Genomic DNA, 17314 nt, shown 5'->3' with positions numbered 1-17314 from the left:
TGAAAGACAATTTGACTGTTCTGTCCCCACATAATGAGAATAAAGGTATAACTGGCTGTTAGATGCTGTGAGACTTTCCTACCTTCGTTTCCAAGAAATTGAAGACTTCACAAGCCTAGAAATGTGTGCTCACAGCAATGAGATGAACAGCAAAATGGCTAATGAGAGGAGGGAGGCAGGAAGACAAGTAGAAGCCACTCCCAGTTTGAATTAACTTAATTGACAGCAACATAAGTGACCAGTAACAACACTGAACAATAGATATCAGCATAACATTTGTAGCTGAATGAACTTTAGTTTCTGAAACCAAGTAAAGTCTTCCCACAGTGGAGGTATATGTGAAGGTACAATTGTACCTATGCAGCCTGTTAAGGTTGTAAAATTATGCAGCCTGACAAGGGTTAAAAAATATTTTTACACTTGCTAATGATTTTTTTAAAACTTTTTTACATTGTCCCAGTATGGGACATCACTGTATAGTATCAGATCACTAATACTCTGCAATACTGTTGCACTGCAGAGTATCACATCAGCATCTGACAGGCAGGGAAGAAGGCAGGGATGGAGGCATGTCAGTGCCTGCTCTCAGCAGGCGCTCACAAGCCACCTTCCCTGCCGGACCCCGTGGCCATCTTAGGGCCTGGGGTCTCCATGAAGACCATCAGAACACAGTGATCAAATTGCGCTGTGTCAGAGGGGTTAAACTCTCTGGGCATTGCTGCAGGGTGTCAGCTTTCACACAGAGCTGACATCCGCACCCCATCGCCACGCGATCGCTGTGCCATACCTATACTGCGGTTTAATTGCTGCTAAAGATTTGAGCCTTCTAACATCGTAGCAAAACAAAAAACACATTTCAAAATGTAACCTGACGTAAACTAGGCATGTGGTAAATGTTACTTATTATTTATTTTGTTCACTATGACTATGTTCAAGAGGCATAAGAATTCAAATTATGTTAATTATTCAAAATTTTGTCAAATTGCATATATATTTATAAATAAATTCCAATCATATCTATCTAAATTTACCAGTAGCATAAAATATAACATGTCAGGAAAAAAAACAAATATTCTCAGAATCACTGGGATATGTAGAAGCGTTCTAGAGTTATTATCTCTTAAGTTGACACATGTCACATTTAAATTTTTTTGTCTGGTCCGGAAGGTGAAAGCAGGCTTTGGCAAGAAGGGGTTAATTACGCTTTATTGTATTGTTTGCACAAGTTATTTTCAGAGGCTCCATTTAAAGAGTGCTGTATAATCTCAAGTTCAGTAATAAATGACATTTAATGATTTACAGCTCCCAGGAGAACGCATGAATGCAGTTTCCTTTGTTTCATCCAAGATTTACTGAATTCCCCAAAAACTTTATTTAGCAGCAAGCTTATATTTTCCAGCATATCACATCTTGAATGTATTACTGTGTTAAAATGAGATAACATAAACATTTTATATGGCTGCAGGCAAACAAACTGCCACTAGTATATATCTAATATATAAAGCTGAATGTGTGTGTGTGTGTGTGTGTATGTTGGGGATTGGCACCTGCACCGTCACAGCCACAGCCACACTTCTGGACCCCGAGAGCGTCATAGGCTATGTTGTGAGGCGAAATTTTAACCCTGCGCTTTCCAATTCACCAAACAATTTTGCCCCTATCTACATAATGGGGAAAAAGTGAACGGAAAAGTGTTGGAGGCGAATTGACAGCTGCCAGATGTGAACAAGGGGGACTTAAAGAGTGAGAGCGATTGCGCAAAAGAGTATATACCGTACAGTTGCTAAGGTGGGGCCCCGACATGGGATACTCACCACACACACAAAATGCGCCACACACTACCACGTGCTTGAACACATATACCACCCTCAGCACACATTTCACCACACATACACCAACCTTGCCACATAAAAGTCGAAACACAAAAGTCACCGCTCAAAACTCGCCATGCGCAAAAATCGCCACATGCAAAACTCACCACATGCAAAACTAGGCTCACGCAAAACTAGCCACACGTGCAAAACTCACCTCATGGAAAACTCGCCACACGCAAAACTTGCACACGCGGAAAAATTGCCACATGCACAAAAGTTGAAACACATGCAAAAGTTGCATCACACAAAACTTGCACATACTCAAAACGCACCACACATAAAACTCGCCACACGCAAAACTTGCTGCACACAACTTGCTACACTAACCTGTCACATGCAACTCACCACACAAAAAGTTGCTTCACGCATGTCGCCACACAAAACTCATCTCACAAAAGTTGCTACATGCATGTCGCCACACAAAACTCATCTCACAAAAGTCGCTACATGCAACTCAACACACACAACTTGACACATGAAACTCGCCTTAAAACACACACAAGTCTGGTATTATCCTTCAAAAATAAAAATCTGATTAAAAAGCAGACAAACTACAAGAGCAACAAATGTACCATATAGGAAATATGGCAGCTGTCGGTCAAATGACCTGTCTATTATGTGTATGTGTGAGCTAATATATACTGCCAGGGGGGAGGGCTTCCTGTTGGCTGGGGATTTATCAGGCTGCCAATTTAGCTTACAAATACTGAGGTAAAAATACTGACCAAATAACGTGTGAACGAGGTCTAATACAGGAGGAGATGACATACAGATATATACTATATACAGGGGAGATGACACACAGATATATACTATATACAGGAGAGATGACACACAGGTATATACTATATACAGGAGGAGATGACACACAGGTATATACTATATACAGGAGGAGATGACACACATATATACTATATACAGGGGAGATGACACACAGGTATATATGCAGCGCCCCAGAGTCCTGTTCGTTGCAGTATTGTCGCTCTGCCACAAGGGGGAGTGATGGTACGTCTGATGGCACTAAAGGAGTTCACCTGACACCAGGTATCACAGTCACACACTACACTTCACACTCAGGCCACCAGGGGGAGCAAAAGGTTCTATGTATTAGGCCACTCCTCACACTCTGGTAAAACTGGGAGTCGGATAGGAAGTTAGAGAGAAGCTGACTGGGTTTTGCCCAGGTAACATCTAGTGAGAGAGAGCGTTGCTTGGGAAGATTCAGGGAGGTCCCTGTCAGGTGTGGGATCCTGGCAGTGTCCTAGCATGGGACAGATCATTACGGAGCCATGCCTGCACCTCATTGCGGCAGCATCCTAAGAAAGGACAAGAAGCGAAGTATATTGTGGAGAAGTGAGAAAGTTAGCAGTGCTCTGGATTGCGGATGCCGAAGCCTTCAGTAAAGAGGTAAAGAGACTGCAACCCTGTGTCCTCGTCATTTACTGCGACCTACACCATTACCATCTACTGATCAAGGGAAGCCCTGGGGACATACTTCACCTGTGGGAAGTTACAACATCTAGCTGCCATTCCATCACCCCAGCGGACCCCTAGCAGCGTCGGTCACCCTGACCGATTACCACAGGTGGCGTCACGAACACTTGACAAACTTTCACCTACACCTTTATTTGGGCGCCCCTTAGCAGGGCCACGGACCGGGTCGGGCCACCATGACACCCCTAGAACCGAGACCAAGGGACCCGGTACCGAGTACCCCGCTGCCATGCACTTGGGGGCCGCTCCATATACTACATATAGAAGGAGATGACATACAGGTATATACTATATACAGGAGCAGATGACACACGTATATGCTATATACAGGAGGAGATGACATACGGGTATATACTATATAAAAGAGGAGATGACACATAGGTATATAGAGCAGGAGATGACATACAGCATGTATATACTATATACAGGGGAGATGACATACAGGTTTATACTATATACAGGAGATGACATACAGGTATATACTAAATATAGGAGGAGATGACATACAGGTATATACTATATACAGAAGAGATGACATACAGGTATATACTATATACAGAGGAGATGATATACAGGTATATACTATATACAGGAGATGATATACTGTACAGGTGAATACTATATATAAAGGAGATGACAAACATGTATATACTGAGGGGAAATGAGAGGTGTGAGGTGAAAATGAGAGGTGTGAGGTGAAAATGAAAGGTGTGAGGTGAAAATGAAAAGGTGCGAGTGCAAAATGAGAGGAGTGAGGGAAAATAGTGGAGTGATCGGAAAATGACAGATGTAAGGTCGAAATGACAAGTGTTAGGGGGGAATGAGAGGAGTGAGGGGGGGAATGAGAGGAGTGAGGGGGAAAATGAGAGGTGTGAGGGAGAAAATGAGAGATGTGAGGGGGGAAAATGAAAGATGTGAGGGGGAAAATGAGAGGCGTGATGGGAAAATAAGAGAAGTGAGGTGCTATAACTAACCACAGATATTTACTATGCCCAGGCAATGCTGGGCTCTTCAGCTAGTATATATATATATATACTGTGTATATATATATATATATATATATATATATATATATATATATATATATATATATATATAGGATGTGGACCTTTCTCTCTCTCTCTCTCTCTCTCTCTCTCTCTCTCTCTCTATATATATATATATATATACTCTTATAGTTCTCTAAAATAGAGACTTACTTCTATTAGCCTTATCCCCTTATCCCAGGAAAACTAAGAAGTCATCCTGACAACATTATAAAGTACTCAAGCCTCACAGATACACATGGACCTTTAGCTTTTCCAAATAAAGTGTAGGAAGTTCATCTCACACACAGCTGCTTTTACAATCCAACTTGTTCTCCATTAGTTTTCTCTTATTGGATCCATATATCACAACTCTGCTCTGCCCATTTATCCTTTAGTGTCACAAGTCACATGATAACACACAGAGGATGCCGCCTTGTTATCACTATTACTTCAAAACCAGGACACCAGGGTGCAAATAGAATTCATAGGCCCCAAAATACAATGTAAAATGGGTACCACCCAACTCAAAGCTTCAACAGATTTCTGGTATTTTGCTACATTATAGGGACTGTCCCACCATTAAATATTGTATTTATTGTACGGATCGTAAATTATTAATAATGGTTTCTGTTTACATGCTGTTAAAATGATCCAATGAGTTTAAAAGTATGGTGCCAAACTGAGCCCAAAGTGTATAGTAATGTGCAGATCACTGATGGACGTACATGCTCAGTTACTCTCCCCAAAGCCAGTTATCCCTATCTCTTTCTGTCTTGCTTGTCCAGGATGATGTGCAGCCTCTGTAGAAGCATGCCATTATATCTGAAAAGTCTTTCAACAGTAGCAGGCCCAAGCTGAGCATGAGATACTCAATTCAGCCCATCCTGTGCAGCGCAGACAGGAACCAGTACCAAGAAGGACATAAGGAAGGAAAATAATGGTTAGAATGGCATCTTCATGCACTGTAAATAACTTTGAGCAAATACTATTCCTGCTGTTCAGACTTAAAGAATCAGTGTTGTACTGCATAAGCGTTGTGCTGCTAGTACCCGATTCATCAACAGAATGCAAGGATTAAATGCTGCTCTTGAGAGTGGGCACCTCCCTATAATGATGATGGAGGCTATAATTGCAATCCTATTAAAAAAGGAAAAAGTTGAATTAGTGACAGAATCATACCATCTTATATCATTATTAAACTATTTTAAACTTTTAATTGAGATCCTAGTTGACCGACTGACAAAAGTGATCTCTACACTGTAATGTGATGATCAAGCAAAATTCATCCCTAATCCTTTCATATAATTATAAGGAGGCTATACCATAATATTTAGCAGCTTAAGGCATTGCAGGCCACTTGTCTTTAGATGCTGTTCAGGTGTGGAGTGGACTTTTTTATGGGCAGCATTGCATATATTCAACCTATGCCCTATCTTCATACGTCGAGAATTCAACATATAACACCCCTTCCCCCAAGCTAGAGTGAGTATAAATGGATGCCTCTCTGGTGCTCTTCCCTTGACCAGAGGTGCCTGCCAGTGTTGTGCTCTATCTCCTTTGTTGTTTACTTTAGTCATTAAAGAGAATCTTTCACCCCATTTTAGGCCTATAAGCTAAGGGTACCGTTACACTAAACGATTTACCAACGATCACGACCAGCGATACGACCTGGCCGTGATCGTTGGTAAGTCGTTGTGTGGTCGCTGGAGAGCTGTCACACAGACAGCTCTCCAGCGACCAACGATGCCGAAGTCCCCGGGTAACCAGGGTAAACATCGGGTTACTAAGCGCAGGGCCGCGCTTAGTAACCTGATGTTTACCCTGGTTACCATCGTAAATGTAAAAAAAAAAAAACACTACATACTCACATTCCGGTGACTGTCAGGTCCCTCGCCGTCTGCTTCCCGCACTGACTGTGAGTGCCGGCCGTAAAGTAAAAGCAGAGCACAGCGGTGACGTCACCGCTGTGCCCTGCTTTCCGGCCGGCACTCACAGTCAGTGCGGGAAGCAGACGGCGAGGGACCTGACAGTCACCGGAATGTGAGTATGTAGTGTTTGGTTTTTTTTACATTTACGATGGTAACCAGGGTAAACATCGGGTTACTAAGCGCGGCCCTGCACTTAGTAACCCGATGTTTACCCTGGTTACAAGCGAACGCATCGCTGGATCGGTGTCACACACACTGATCCAGCGATGACAGCGGGAGATCCAGCAACGAAAAAAAGTTCCAAACGATCTGCTACGACGTACGATTCTCAGCGGGGTCCCTGATCGCTGCTGCGTGTCAGACACAGCGATATCATATGGATATCGCTGGAACGTCAAGGATCGTACCGTCGTAGCGACCAAAGTGCCACTGTGAGACGGTACCCTAAGGCTACCGCCATCAGGGGATTATCTACAGCATTCTGTAATGCTGTAGATAAGCCCCCGATGTAACCCGAAAGAGAATAGAAACACGTTAGATTATACTCACCCAGGGGCGGTCCCGATGCGGTCCAGTCCGATGGGCGTCGCGGTCCGGGTCCGGCGCTTCCCATCTACATACGGTGACGTCCTGTTTTTGCTTCCAGTCACAGCTCCTGTTCAGGCGTACTTTGTCTGCCCTGTTGAGGGCAGAGCAAAGTACTGCAGTGCCCAGGTGCCGGGCCTCTCTGGCCTTTCCCGGTGCCCGGAAGACAACTTGGTCGATGATGAGGCCACTGATCCAACCTGGCATGTGCCTAGCGAGCACAGCAGTGCAGAGAGGGATGGATCTGTAGCAAGAAAACAGACAAGAAGAGGTAGTGGTTTGACCAAAGGGAGAACTCGGTCAACTGTTCCAAACAGCACACCACTCGGCTAGATAACAAGCAAAGGATGAGTTGCTCCCATGTATGGCAGTTTTTTCTGAAAGTCCTTCAGACAATACAACTGTAATTTGCAGCATCTGCCAAACCACGCTAAGAAGAGGCAAGAACACTGCCAGCCTGAGCACCATCAGCATGCAAAAGCACACGGTAGCCAAGCACCCCAGTAGGTGGGTGGAGCGCCTGGGTACACAATCTTTGTATGTTGGTGAAACCACTGCCCCTTTCCCTGTGTTAAAGCCTTCCCAATCTGCTGTCCATCAAGCAGGCGATGATGCCTCCTGCCCACAACCTACACAGACACAACAGTCAGCAACCACGTCCAGTTCATTGTCACAGCACAGTGTTCACTTGTCCCTGCCCCAGACGCTTAATAGTAAGCAGAAATATCCACCCACTCACAGGCCAAAACGCTAAACATCCACATTGCCAGATTGGTAGCCCTGGAAATGTTGCCGTTTTGACTTGTGGGAACTGAGTCTTTCTGCAACCTCTTGGTGGTGTGTTATGACCCCAGTGGACAGGGTCTCAGAGGAACGTGTAAGTCTGCGAAATACAAAAATCCTGCTCACAGGGCTGTGGTAACTGGGTTGACCAAATAGCTACTCCTAGCGCCAACACTAGAAGTAGCCGGGGATCATGCCTACGGTGATCGCTAGATGACTCGCGCCAGCCGGAGAATCTAACTACCCCTAGGAGAAGAAAACAAAGACCTCTCTTGCCTCCAGAGAAAGGGACCCCAAAGCAAGATACAAGCCCCCCACAAATAATAACGGTGAGGTAAGAGGAAATGACAAACACAGAAATGAACCAGGTTCAGCAAAGAGAGGCCAGCTTACTAATAGCAGAATAAAGCAAGATAACTTATCTGGTCAACAAAAACCCTATAAAAATCCACGCTGGAGATTCAAGAACCCCCGAACCGTCTAACGGTCCGGGGGGAGAACACCAGCCCCCTAGAGCTTCCAGCAAAGGTCAGGATACAGATTGGAACAAGCTGGACAAAAATACAAAACAAAACAAAAGCAAAAAGCAAGGAAGCAGACTTAGCTTGAAATACAGGAACCAGGATCAAGGACAAGAGCACAACAGATTAGCTCTGATTTCAACGATGCCAGGCATTGAACTGAAGGTCCAAGGCGCTTATATAGCAACGCCCCTGAACTAACAGCCCAGGTGAGGATAAAGAAAAAGACAGACGCTCCAGAGTCAATTCACTAATGACCACTAGAGGGAGCAAAAAGCAAAATCACAACAGTGGTGGCAGCCCCACGGTACTCGACTCCCATCAGACACTATTTTTAAGGTGTGCCATCAATGTGTTACATAAGCATGTGTTACACAATAGCAGCCGTGCTCTGGCCAATGCAGTCACAGGGAAGGACTACTTTACCACAGACATGTGGATAAGTTCTTGTGGACAGGGAGGCTACATTTCCCTTATGGCACACTAGCTGAACCTGGGTGTTATGAACTGGTGGCCTAGGAGCAGCATGAGGAACACTCTGGAGAAGGTGGTACCTGTACTGACCGCAAACCCTGAACTTAACACCGCAACTAGAAGCAGCCGTGGGATGTTCCTAACACTCCCTAGACACTTCGTCACAGCCAGAGGTCTAAATACCCCTAGAGACAGAAAAGGGAAAACTATCTTGCCTCAGAGAAAATCCCCAAAGGATAGACAGCGCCCCACAAATATTGACTGTGAGAGGAGAGGGAAATAACACACGCAGACTGAAATCAGGATTTAGCAAAGGAGGCCGTACTAGCTAGATAGAAAGGATAGAAAAGAGTGTTATGCGGTCAGTATTAAAAACACTAGAAAACATCCACCACAGAAAGTACAAAATCTCCACATCCAACTAAGGATATGGAGGGTATATCTGCATCTCCAGAGATACCAGCATGGCTGAACAAATCCTTGCACAGACCAAGCTGGACAAAACAAAACGTAGAAATGAACTCAACTATTAAGCCCACAGCATGTGGACTGCAAAAGCAAAGCCAGAACTTATCTTTGATGAAAGGAACAGCAAGCAGGAGAGACCAGGAAAGGATGTGAATCCTCGAGGAACAATGGACAACTGGCACTGACTAAAGGGTGAAGCCAGACTAAATAGCCCAGTCCGAAGTGGACACACCTGATGACTGCTGTGAAAGACAGACAGCAGCGCTACCACTTATAACCACAGGAGGGAGCCCAAGAGCAGAATTCACAACGGTACCCCCCCCCTTGAGGAGGGGTCACCGAACTCTCACCGGAGCCCCCAGGCCGATCAGGACAAGCCAAATGGAAGGCACGAACCAAATCGTTAGCATGAACATCGGAGGCAACAACCCAAGAATTATCCTCCTGGCCATAACCCTTCCACTTGACAAGATACTGAAGCCTCTGCCTTGAAAAACGAGAATCCAAGATCTTCTCCACCACATACTCCAACTTTCCATCAATCAACACCGGGGCAGGAGGATCAACAGAGGGAACCACGGGCACCACATATTTCCACAACAAAGATCTATGAAAAACATTATGGATGGAAAAAGAGGCTGGAAGGGCCAAACGAAAAGACACACAATTGATAATCTCAGAAATCTTATAAGGACCAATAAACCGAGGCTTGAACTTAGGGGAAGAAACCTTCATAGGAACATGACGGGAGGACAACCAGACCAGATCTCCAACCTGAAGCCGGGAACCAACACACCGACGACGGTTAGCAAAACGCTGAGCCTCCTCCTGAGACAACACCAAATTGTCCACCACATGAGCCCAAATTTGCTGCAACCTGTCAACCACAGAGTCCACCCCGGGACAATCAGAAGGCTCAGCCTGCCCTGAAGAAAAACAGGGATGAAAACCAGAATTACAAAAGAAGGGTGAAACCAAAGTGGCAGAACTAGCCCGATTATTAAGGGCAAACTCGGCCAATGGCAAGAAAGCCACCCAATCATCCTGATCAGCAGACACAAAGCACCTAAAATAAGTTTCCAAAGTCTGATTAGTTCGCTCGGTCTGGCCATTTGTCTGAGGATGAAATGCAGACGAAAAAGACAAATCAATGCCCAGCTTAGCAGAAAAGGCCCGCCAAAACCTAGAAACAAACTGGGAACCTCTATCGGATACAATATTCTCTGGAATGCCATGCAAACGAACCACATGCTGGAAAAACAACCGAACCAACTCAGACGAGGAAGGCAATTTAGGCAAAGGTACCAAATGAACCATCTTAGAAAACCGGTCACAAACCACCCAGATAACCGACATCCTCTGGGAAACCGGAAGATCTGAAATAAAATCCATAGAAATATGCGTCCAAGGCCTCTCAGGGACCGGCAAAGGCAAAAGCAACCCACTGGCGCGGGAGCAGCAAGGCTTGGCCTGCGCACAAGTCCCACAGGACTGCACAAAAGAACGCACATCACGTGACAACGAAGGCCACCAAAAGGACTTACCAACCAAATCTCTGGTACCAAAAATACTAGGATGACCAGCCAACACAGAACAGTGAACCTCAGAAATCACTCTACTAGTCCATCTGTCAGGAACAAACAATTTCCCCACAGGACAGCGGTCAGGTCTATCAGCCTGAAATTCCTGAAGAACCCGCCATAAATCAGGGGAAATGGCAGAAAGAACCACCCCTTCTTTCAGAATGCCGACCGGTTCAAGGACCTCAGGAGAAACAGGCAAAAAACTCCTAGAAAGGGCATCAGCCTTAACATTCTTAGAACCCGGAAGATACGAGACCACAAAATCAAAACGGGAGAAAAACAGGGACCATCGGGCCTGTCTAGGATTCAGGCGTTTGGCAGACTCGAGGTAAATCAGATTCTTATGATCGGTCAAGACCACAATACGGTGCTTGGCCCCCTCAAGCCAATGTCGCCACTCCTCAAATGCCCACTTCATAGCCAACAACTCACGATTGCCGACATCATAATTGCATTCCGCAGGCGAAAACTTTGGAGAAAAGAAGGCACACAGTTTCATCAAGGAACCATCCAAATTCCTCTGAGACAAAACGGCTCCTGCCCCAATCTCAGAGGCGTCAACCTCAACCTGAAATGGAAGAGAAACATCTGGCTGACGCAACACAGGGGCAGAAGTAAATCGGCGTTTAAGCTCCTGAAAGCCAGAAACAGCCGCAGGGGAGCAATTCGTCACATCAGCGCCTTTCTTCGTCAAATCAGTCAGGGGTTTAACCACACTGGAGAAGTTGGCAATGAAACGGCGATAAAAATTAGCAAAGCCCAAAAATTTCTGAAGGCTCTTTACGGAGGTGGGCTGGATCCAATCATGAATGGTCTGAACCTTAACCAGATCCATTTCTATAGATGAGGGAGAAAAAATAAAGCCCAAAAAAGACACCTTCTGTACTCCAAAGAGGCACTTAGACCCCTTAACAAACAAAGCATTATCATGAAGGATCTGAAATACCATCCTGACTTGTTTCACATGAGACTCCCAATCATCGGAAAAAATCAAAACATCATCTAAATATACAATAATGAATTTATCAAGATAATTCCGAAATATATCATGCATGAAGGACTGAAACACAGATGGAGCATTAGAGAGTCCGAATGGCATCACAAGGTATTCAAAATGGCCTTCGGGCGTATTAAATGCAGTTTTCCATTCGTCACCCTGCTTAATACGAACAAGATTATATGCCCCTCGAAGGTCAATCTTAGTAAACCAACTAGCCCCCTTAATCCTAGCAAACAAATCAGAGAGCAGAGGCAAAGGGTATTGGAATTTGACCGTAATCTTATTCAAGAGGCGATAATCAATACAGGTCTCAAGGAACCATCCTTCTTGGCAACGAAAAAAAAACCCGCTCCCAAGGGTGAAGAAGATGGCCGAATATGCCCCTTCTCCAAAGACTCCTTAACATAAGTCCGCATAGCGGCATGTTCTGGCACAGACAGGTTGAAAAGTCGACCCTTAGGGAACTTACAGCCTGGAATCAAGTCAATAGCACAATCACAGTCCCTATGCGGTGGAAGGGAACTGGACTTGGGCTCATCGAATACATCCTGGAAATCTGACAAAAACTCAGGAATTTCAGAAGAGGGGGAAGAGGAAATTGACATCAAAGGAACGTCACCATGAACCCCCTGACACCACCAACTAGTCACAGACATAGATTTCCAATCTAATACCGGATTATGCACCCGTAACCATGGGAAACCCAGCACAATAGCATCATGCAAATTATGCAACACCAGAAAACGACAATCTTCCTGATGGGCTGGCGCCATGCACATGGTGAGATGTGTCCAAAACTGAGGCTTATTTTTAGCCAACGGTGTAGCATCAATTCCCCTCAAAGGAATAGGGTTCTGCAAAAACTGCAAGGGGAAACCACAACGTCTGTCAAATTCTAAGTCCATTAAGTTCAAAGCGGCGCCTGAATCCACAAATGCCATGACAGAAAATGACGATAATGAGCAGATCAGGGTCACAGATAACAGAAATTTAGGTTGTACAGTACTGATGGTAACGGAACTAGCGATTCTCTTTGCACGCTTAGGGCAATCAGAAATAACATGAGCAGAATCGCCGCAGTAAAAACACAACCTATTCTGACGTCTGAATCCTTGTCGTTCAGCTCTAGACACAATCATATCACACTGCATAGGCTCAGGACTCCGCTCGGGAGACAACGCCACAGTGCGCACAACTCTGCGCTCAAGCAAGCGCCGATCAATCTGAATGGCCAGAGACATAGAATCACTCAAACCAGCAGGCGTGGGAAACCCCACAATAACATCTTTAACGGATTCAGAAAGACCCTTTCTGAAAATTGCTGCCAAGGCATCCTCATTCCATTTAGTAAGCACAGACTATTTTCTAAATTTCTGGCAATACAATTCTGCCGCTTCTTGACCCTGACTCAGGACCAACAAGGTCTTCTCAGCATGATCCACTAAATTAGGTTCCTCATACAATAACCCTAGCGCCTGAAAAAAGGTGTCTACATTAAGCAAAGCTGGATTCCCAGATTCCAGGGAGAATGCCCAATCCTGAGGGTCGCCACGCAGCAGAGAAATGACAATTTTTACTTGTTGGGTGGAATCACCAGAGGAACGGGGTTTCAGAGCAAAAAACAGTTTACAGTTATTTTTAAAGCTCAAAAATTTGGACCTATCCCCAAAAAACAAATCAGGAGTTGGAATTCTAGGCTCCAAAACCGGAGTCTGAACAATATAATCAGAAATACCCTGTACTCTAGCAGCAAGTTGATCCACACGAGAAACCAATCCCTGAATATCCATGCCAGCACCAAACTCCTGAGCCACCCAGAGGTAAAGAGGAAAAAAAAACACAACAGACTACAGAAAAAAAAATGGCTCAGCACTTTTTTTTCCTTCTTCTGAGATGCGATTAACTCATTGTTGGCCAGTTGTACTGTTGTGAACTGGTGGCCTAGGAGCAGCATGAGGAACACTCTGGAGAAGGTGGTACCTGTACTGACCGCAAACCCTGAACTTAACACCGCAACTAGAAGCAGCCGTGGGATGTTCCTAACACTCCCTAGACACCTCGTCACAGCCGGAGGTCTAAATACCCCTAGAGACAGAAAAGGGAAAACTATCTTGCCTCAGAGAAAATCCCCAAAGGATAGACAGCCCCCCACAAATATTGACTGTGAGAGGAGAGGGAAATAACACACGCAGACTGAAATCAGGATTTAGCAAAGGAGGCCGTACTAGCTAGATAGAAAGGATAGAACAGAGTGCTATGCGGTCAGTATTAAAAACACTAGAAAATATCCACCACAGAAAGTACAAAATCTCCACATCCAGCTAAGGATATGGAGGGTATATCTGCATCTCCAGAGATACCAGCATGGCTGAACAAATCCTTGCACAGACCAAGCTGGACAAAACAAAACGTAGAAATGAACTCAACTATTAAGCCCACAGCATGTGGACTGCAAAAGCAAAGCCAGAACTTATCTTTGATGAAAGGAACAGCAAGCAGGAGAGACCAAGAAAGGATGTGAATCCTCCAGGAACAATGGACAACTGGCACTGACTAAAGGGTGAAGCCAGACTAAATAGCCCAGTCCGAAGTGGACACACCTGATGACTGCTGTGAAAGACAGACAGCAGCGCTACCACTTATAACCACCGGAGGGAGCCCAAGAGCAGAATTCACAACACCTGGGGGAGTCTGGGACAGAGTCAGATTCTGGGACATAACACATCTTACCCACACCAAGAATAGCGGTCCCAACTTCCATCAGGGTTTCAGTCTCCTCGTATTACAGTTCCAAGGTATGGCATGTCAGCACACATTTCCGAAAGTCATCTCAGGCTTTTGCCGGATTAGCTTTGCTGCAGCAGCGCTTTAATATGCCTCCTCACCCACTGATTTGTGACCTGCCCACACGCTGTAATTCAACCTTCATAATAATAAATAATAATAATTTTATTTCTATAGCGTCAAAATATTCTGCAGCACTTTACATTTTAGACGGGACTTGTACATACAATAAAAGACATTACAGAATAACTAAAATCACATAAATTAAGATATCAAGAGGAATGAGGGACCTGCTCACAAGCTTACAATCTATGGAGAATTAGGGGAGACATGAAAGGTGGATGGTAACAATTGCTTTCATTGTTCTGACCAGCCATAATGTAATAAATCAGGTGTTCATGTAATGCTGCATGAACCGGTTAACAACCAGTATGTGTAAAAGTACAGACACAGAGGGCTATTAAATGCATAAAGCGTGTGAGAACATGATACAAGGATCCTAGTTCTGAAGAAAATTTTGAATGGGCAACACAGGGATAGTTACTGTAGATAAATGTGTTGAGGCGGTAGGCGGTTCTTATGTTTGCAAGGCTTATTGAGCAGCAGAGAGCAGTGTTTGAATTCCAGCCTCTCAATGCCCGTCAGAGTAAAACTCAGCCCCCACACATAACAACTGCCAAGTGGGTGTGGATCGATGACATATATGAGGTTTTTCAAAACTTTGAGTACTGCACCAAGATGGTGAGCCCTGATGACGCTATTGTCAGCGTAACCATCCTGCTGCTCTGTCTATTAAAATGTTTGCTGCAGAATGTCAAAGAAGAAGTTTTGAATGCCAAGCAGGTGGCTTTGGAGCAAGATTTTACAGTCACTGATACCACACAGTCCAGCCTCATTCAATATTCTCAAGTCACATTGGGTGATGATGAGGAACAGGAGGTGGATGATGAGGAGGAACAGGAATCTTTGGTCTGCTCTACAGTGGGGACTCACAATCCCAGCTTCATGCCTGTCCAGCATGGATGGCCTGAAGAGGAGGTTGTGCATTGTGAGGAGGAGAGGATGGATAGTGCTCTTCCTGGTGAGGACAATGAACGTTTGACTCTTTGTAGTCTGCCACACATGGCAGAGTTCACATCCAGATGCCTTTCCCAAGACCCTCGCATGAAAAACATTTTGTTCAACATGAAATACTGGCTGTGCACCTCTCTTGACCCACGGTACAAGGAGAATTTTCCTTCTCTCATGTTGACGGCAGATGTCCCATTTTCAGTGCATGCATGCCAGAGGGCCATTGTGGAAGAGTTGCTAAAAAGATTACCCTCAGACAACGCTGCTAGCAGAGGTACCGGCTCTGTTCAACCACAAGAATTACAGGAGTGGACCACATGCACCTGGTGCAACTCGGGGGGGGAAATGTCCACCAACTGGGCCATTTTCATGAGACCGTCACATCATGAAGCACTATCTGTGGGTGTAACTATGATAAAGAGGGAGAAGTTGACCAAGATGGTGAAGGACTACTTAAGTGACCATACCAGCACCCTTCCTTATTCTTCAGTGCCCTTTAACCATTGGTGGTCCAAGCTCCACATTTGGCCCAGGCTGACTCTTCTAAAATTTAACAAGGGCTGCATTTCCTCAGACTTTGTAAAGTGACACCATTCGAAAAACTGCACCTCTAAAGGTGCTCAAAACCACATTCAAGAAATGTATTAACCCTTCAGGTGCTTCACAGGAATTTTTGGAATGTGGAAAAAAAATAATATTTAACATTTTTGACAAGGGTAACAGGAAAAAATGGACCCCAAAATTTGTTGTGCAATTTCTCTTGAGTACGCCGATACCCCATATGAGGGAGAAAACCACTGTTTAGGCACACGGCAGGGCTCAGAAGGGAAGGAGTGCCATTTGACTTTTTGAATGTAAAATTTGATGCAACAATTGGCAGATGCCATGTCATGTTTGGAGAGCCTCTGATGTGCCTAAACAGTGAAAATCCCCCACAAGTGACACCATTTTGGAAACTAGACCCCTCAGGCAACTAATCTAGATGTGTAGTGAGCATAATGAACTCTCAGGTGCTTCACAGAGGCTTATAACATTGAGTCAAAAAAATAAAAAAAATCTAATTTTCCCCACAAATATGCACAAAATATTGCATTTTCATAAGGGTAATAGGAGAAATTGAACCATATAATGTGATGTGCAATTTCTCCTGAGTACGCCGATACCCAATATGAGGGATAAAACCACTGTTTGGGCACACAGCAGGGCCTGGAAGGGAAGGGCGTCATTTGACTTTTTTAATTTAAAATTTCCTGGATTCATTAGCGCACGATATGTTTCATTTGAAGAGCTCCTGATGTGCCTAAGCAGTGAAAACCTCCCACAAGTGACCCCCATTTTGGAATCTAGACCCCTCAAGGAATGTATTTAGATGCATGGTAAACACTAAAATGTTGTTTTAGCCCAAAATTTTTAATTTTTCTAAATGTTAATAAGAAATTTTTTATAACAAACTGAGGATCAATTTTTTCCTGAGTGCGCCAATATTCTAAATGTACCGTATTTTCCGGCGTATAAGACGACTGGGCGTATAAGACGACCCCCCAACTTTACCAGTTAAAAAATAAAATCTTCTTAAAAGTTGGGGGTCTTCTTATACACCGTATGTCGTCTTATAGGGCCGGTGAATATGTGCCTTTTGGGGGGGGGGGAGTGATCCTGATGAGGACGAGGGGGCGTCTCACAGGAAAGTGAGTATCCCCCATTACCTTATCATAGCGCTG

General features: G+C 44.6%; 1 long non-coding RNA gene across 6 annotated transcripts in view; it reads left to right on the top strand.

Annotated features, from left to right (window-relative positions):
• LOC143764373 (uncharacterized) overlaps window positions 1-17314 on the top strand; it is a 238255-nt gene that overhangs the window by 53875 nt on the left and 167066 nt on the right. For 2 of the 6 annotated variants that reach the window (XR_013213174.1, XR_013213176.1), the window contains exon 4: window positions 5182-5336. The exons of the other annotated variants lie outside the window; for them this stretch is intronic. This is a non-coding gene — a long non-coding RNA (uncharacterized LOC143764373). The remainder of the gene's footprint in view (window positions 1-5181; window positions 5337-17314) is intronic. 6 annotated transcript variants of the gene reach the window in all.

Source organism: Ranitomeya variabilis, chromosome 1, assembly GCF_051348905.1.
Source record: "Ranitomeya variabilis isolate aRanVar5 chromosome 1, aRanVar5.hap1, whole genome shotgun sequence".
Lineage (NCBI taxonomy): Eukaryota > Metazoa > Chordata > Amphibia > Anura > Dendrobatidae > Ranitomeya > Ranitomeya variabilis.
This window is presented reverse-complemented; position numbering and strand designations above follow the sequence as displayed.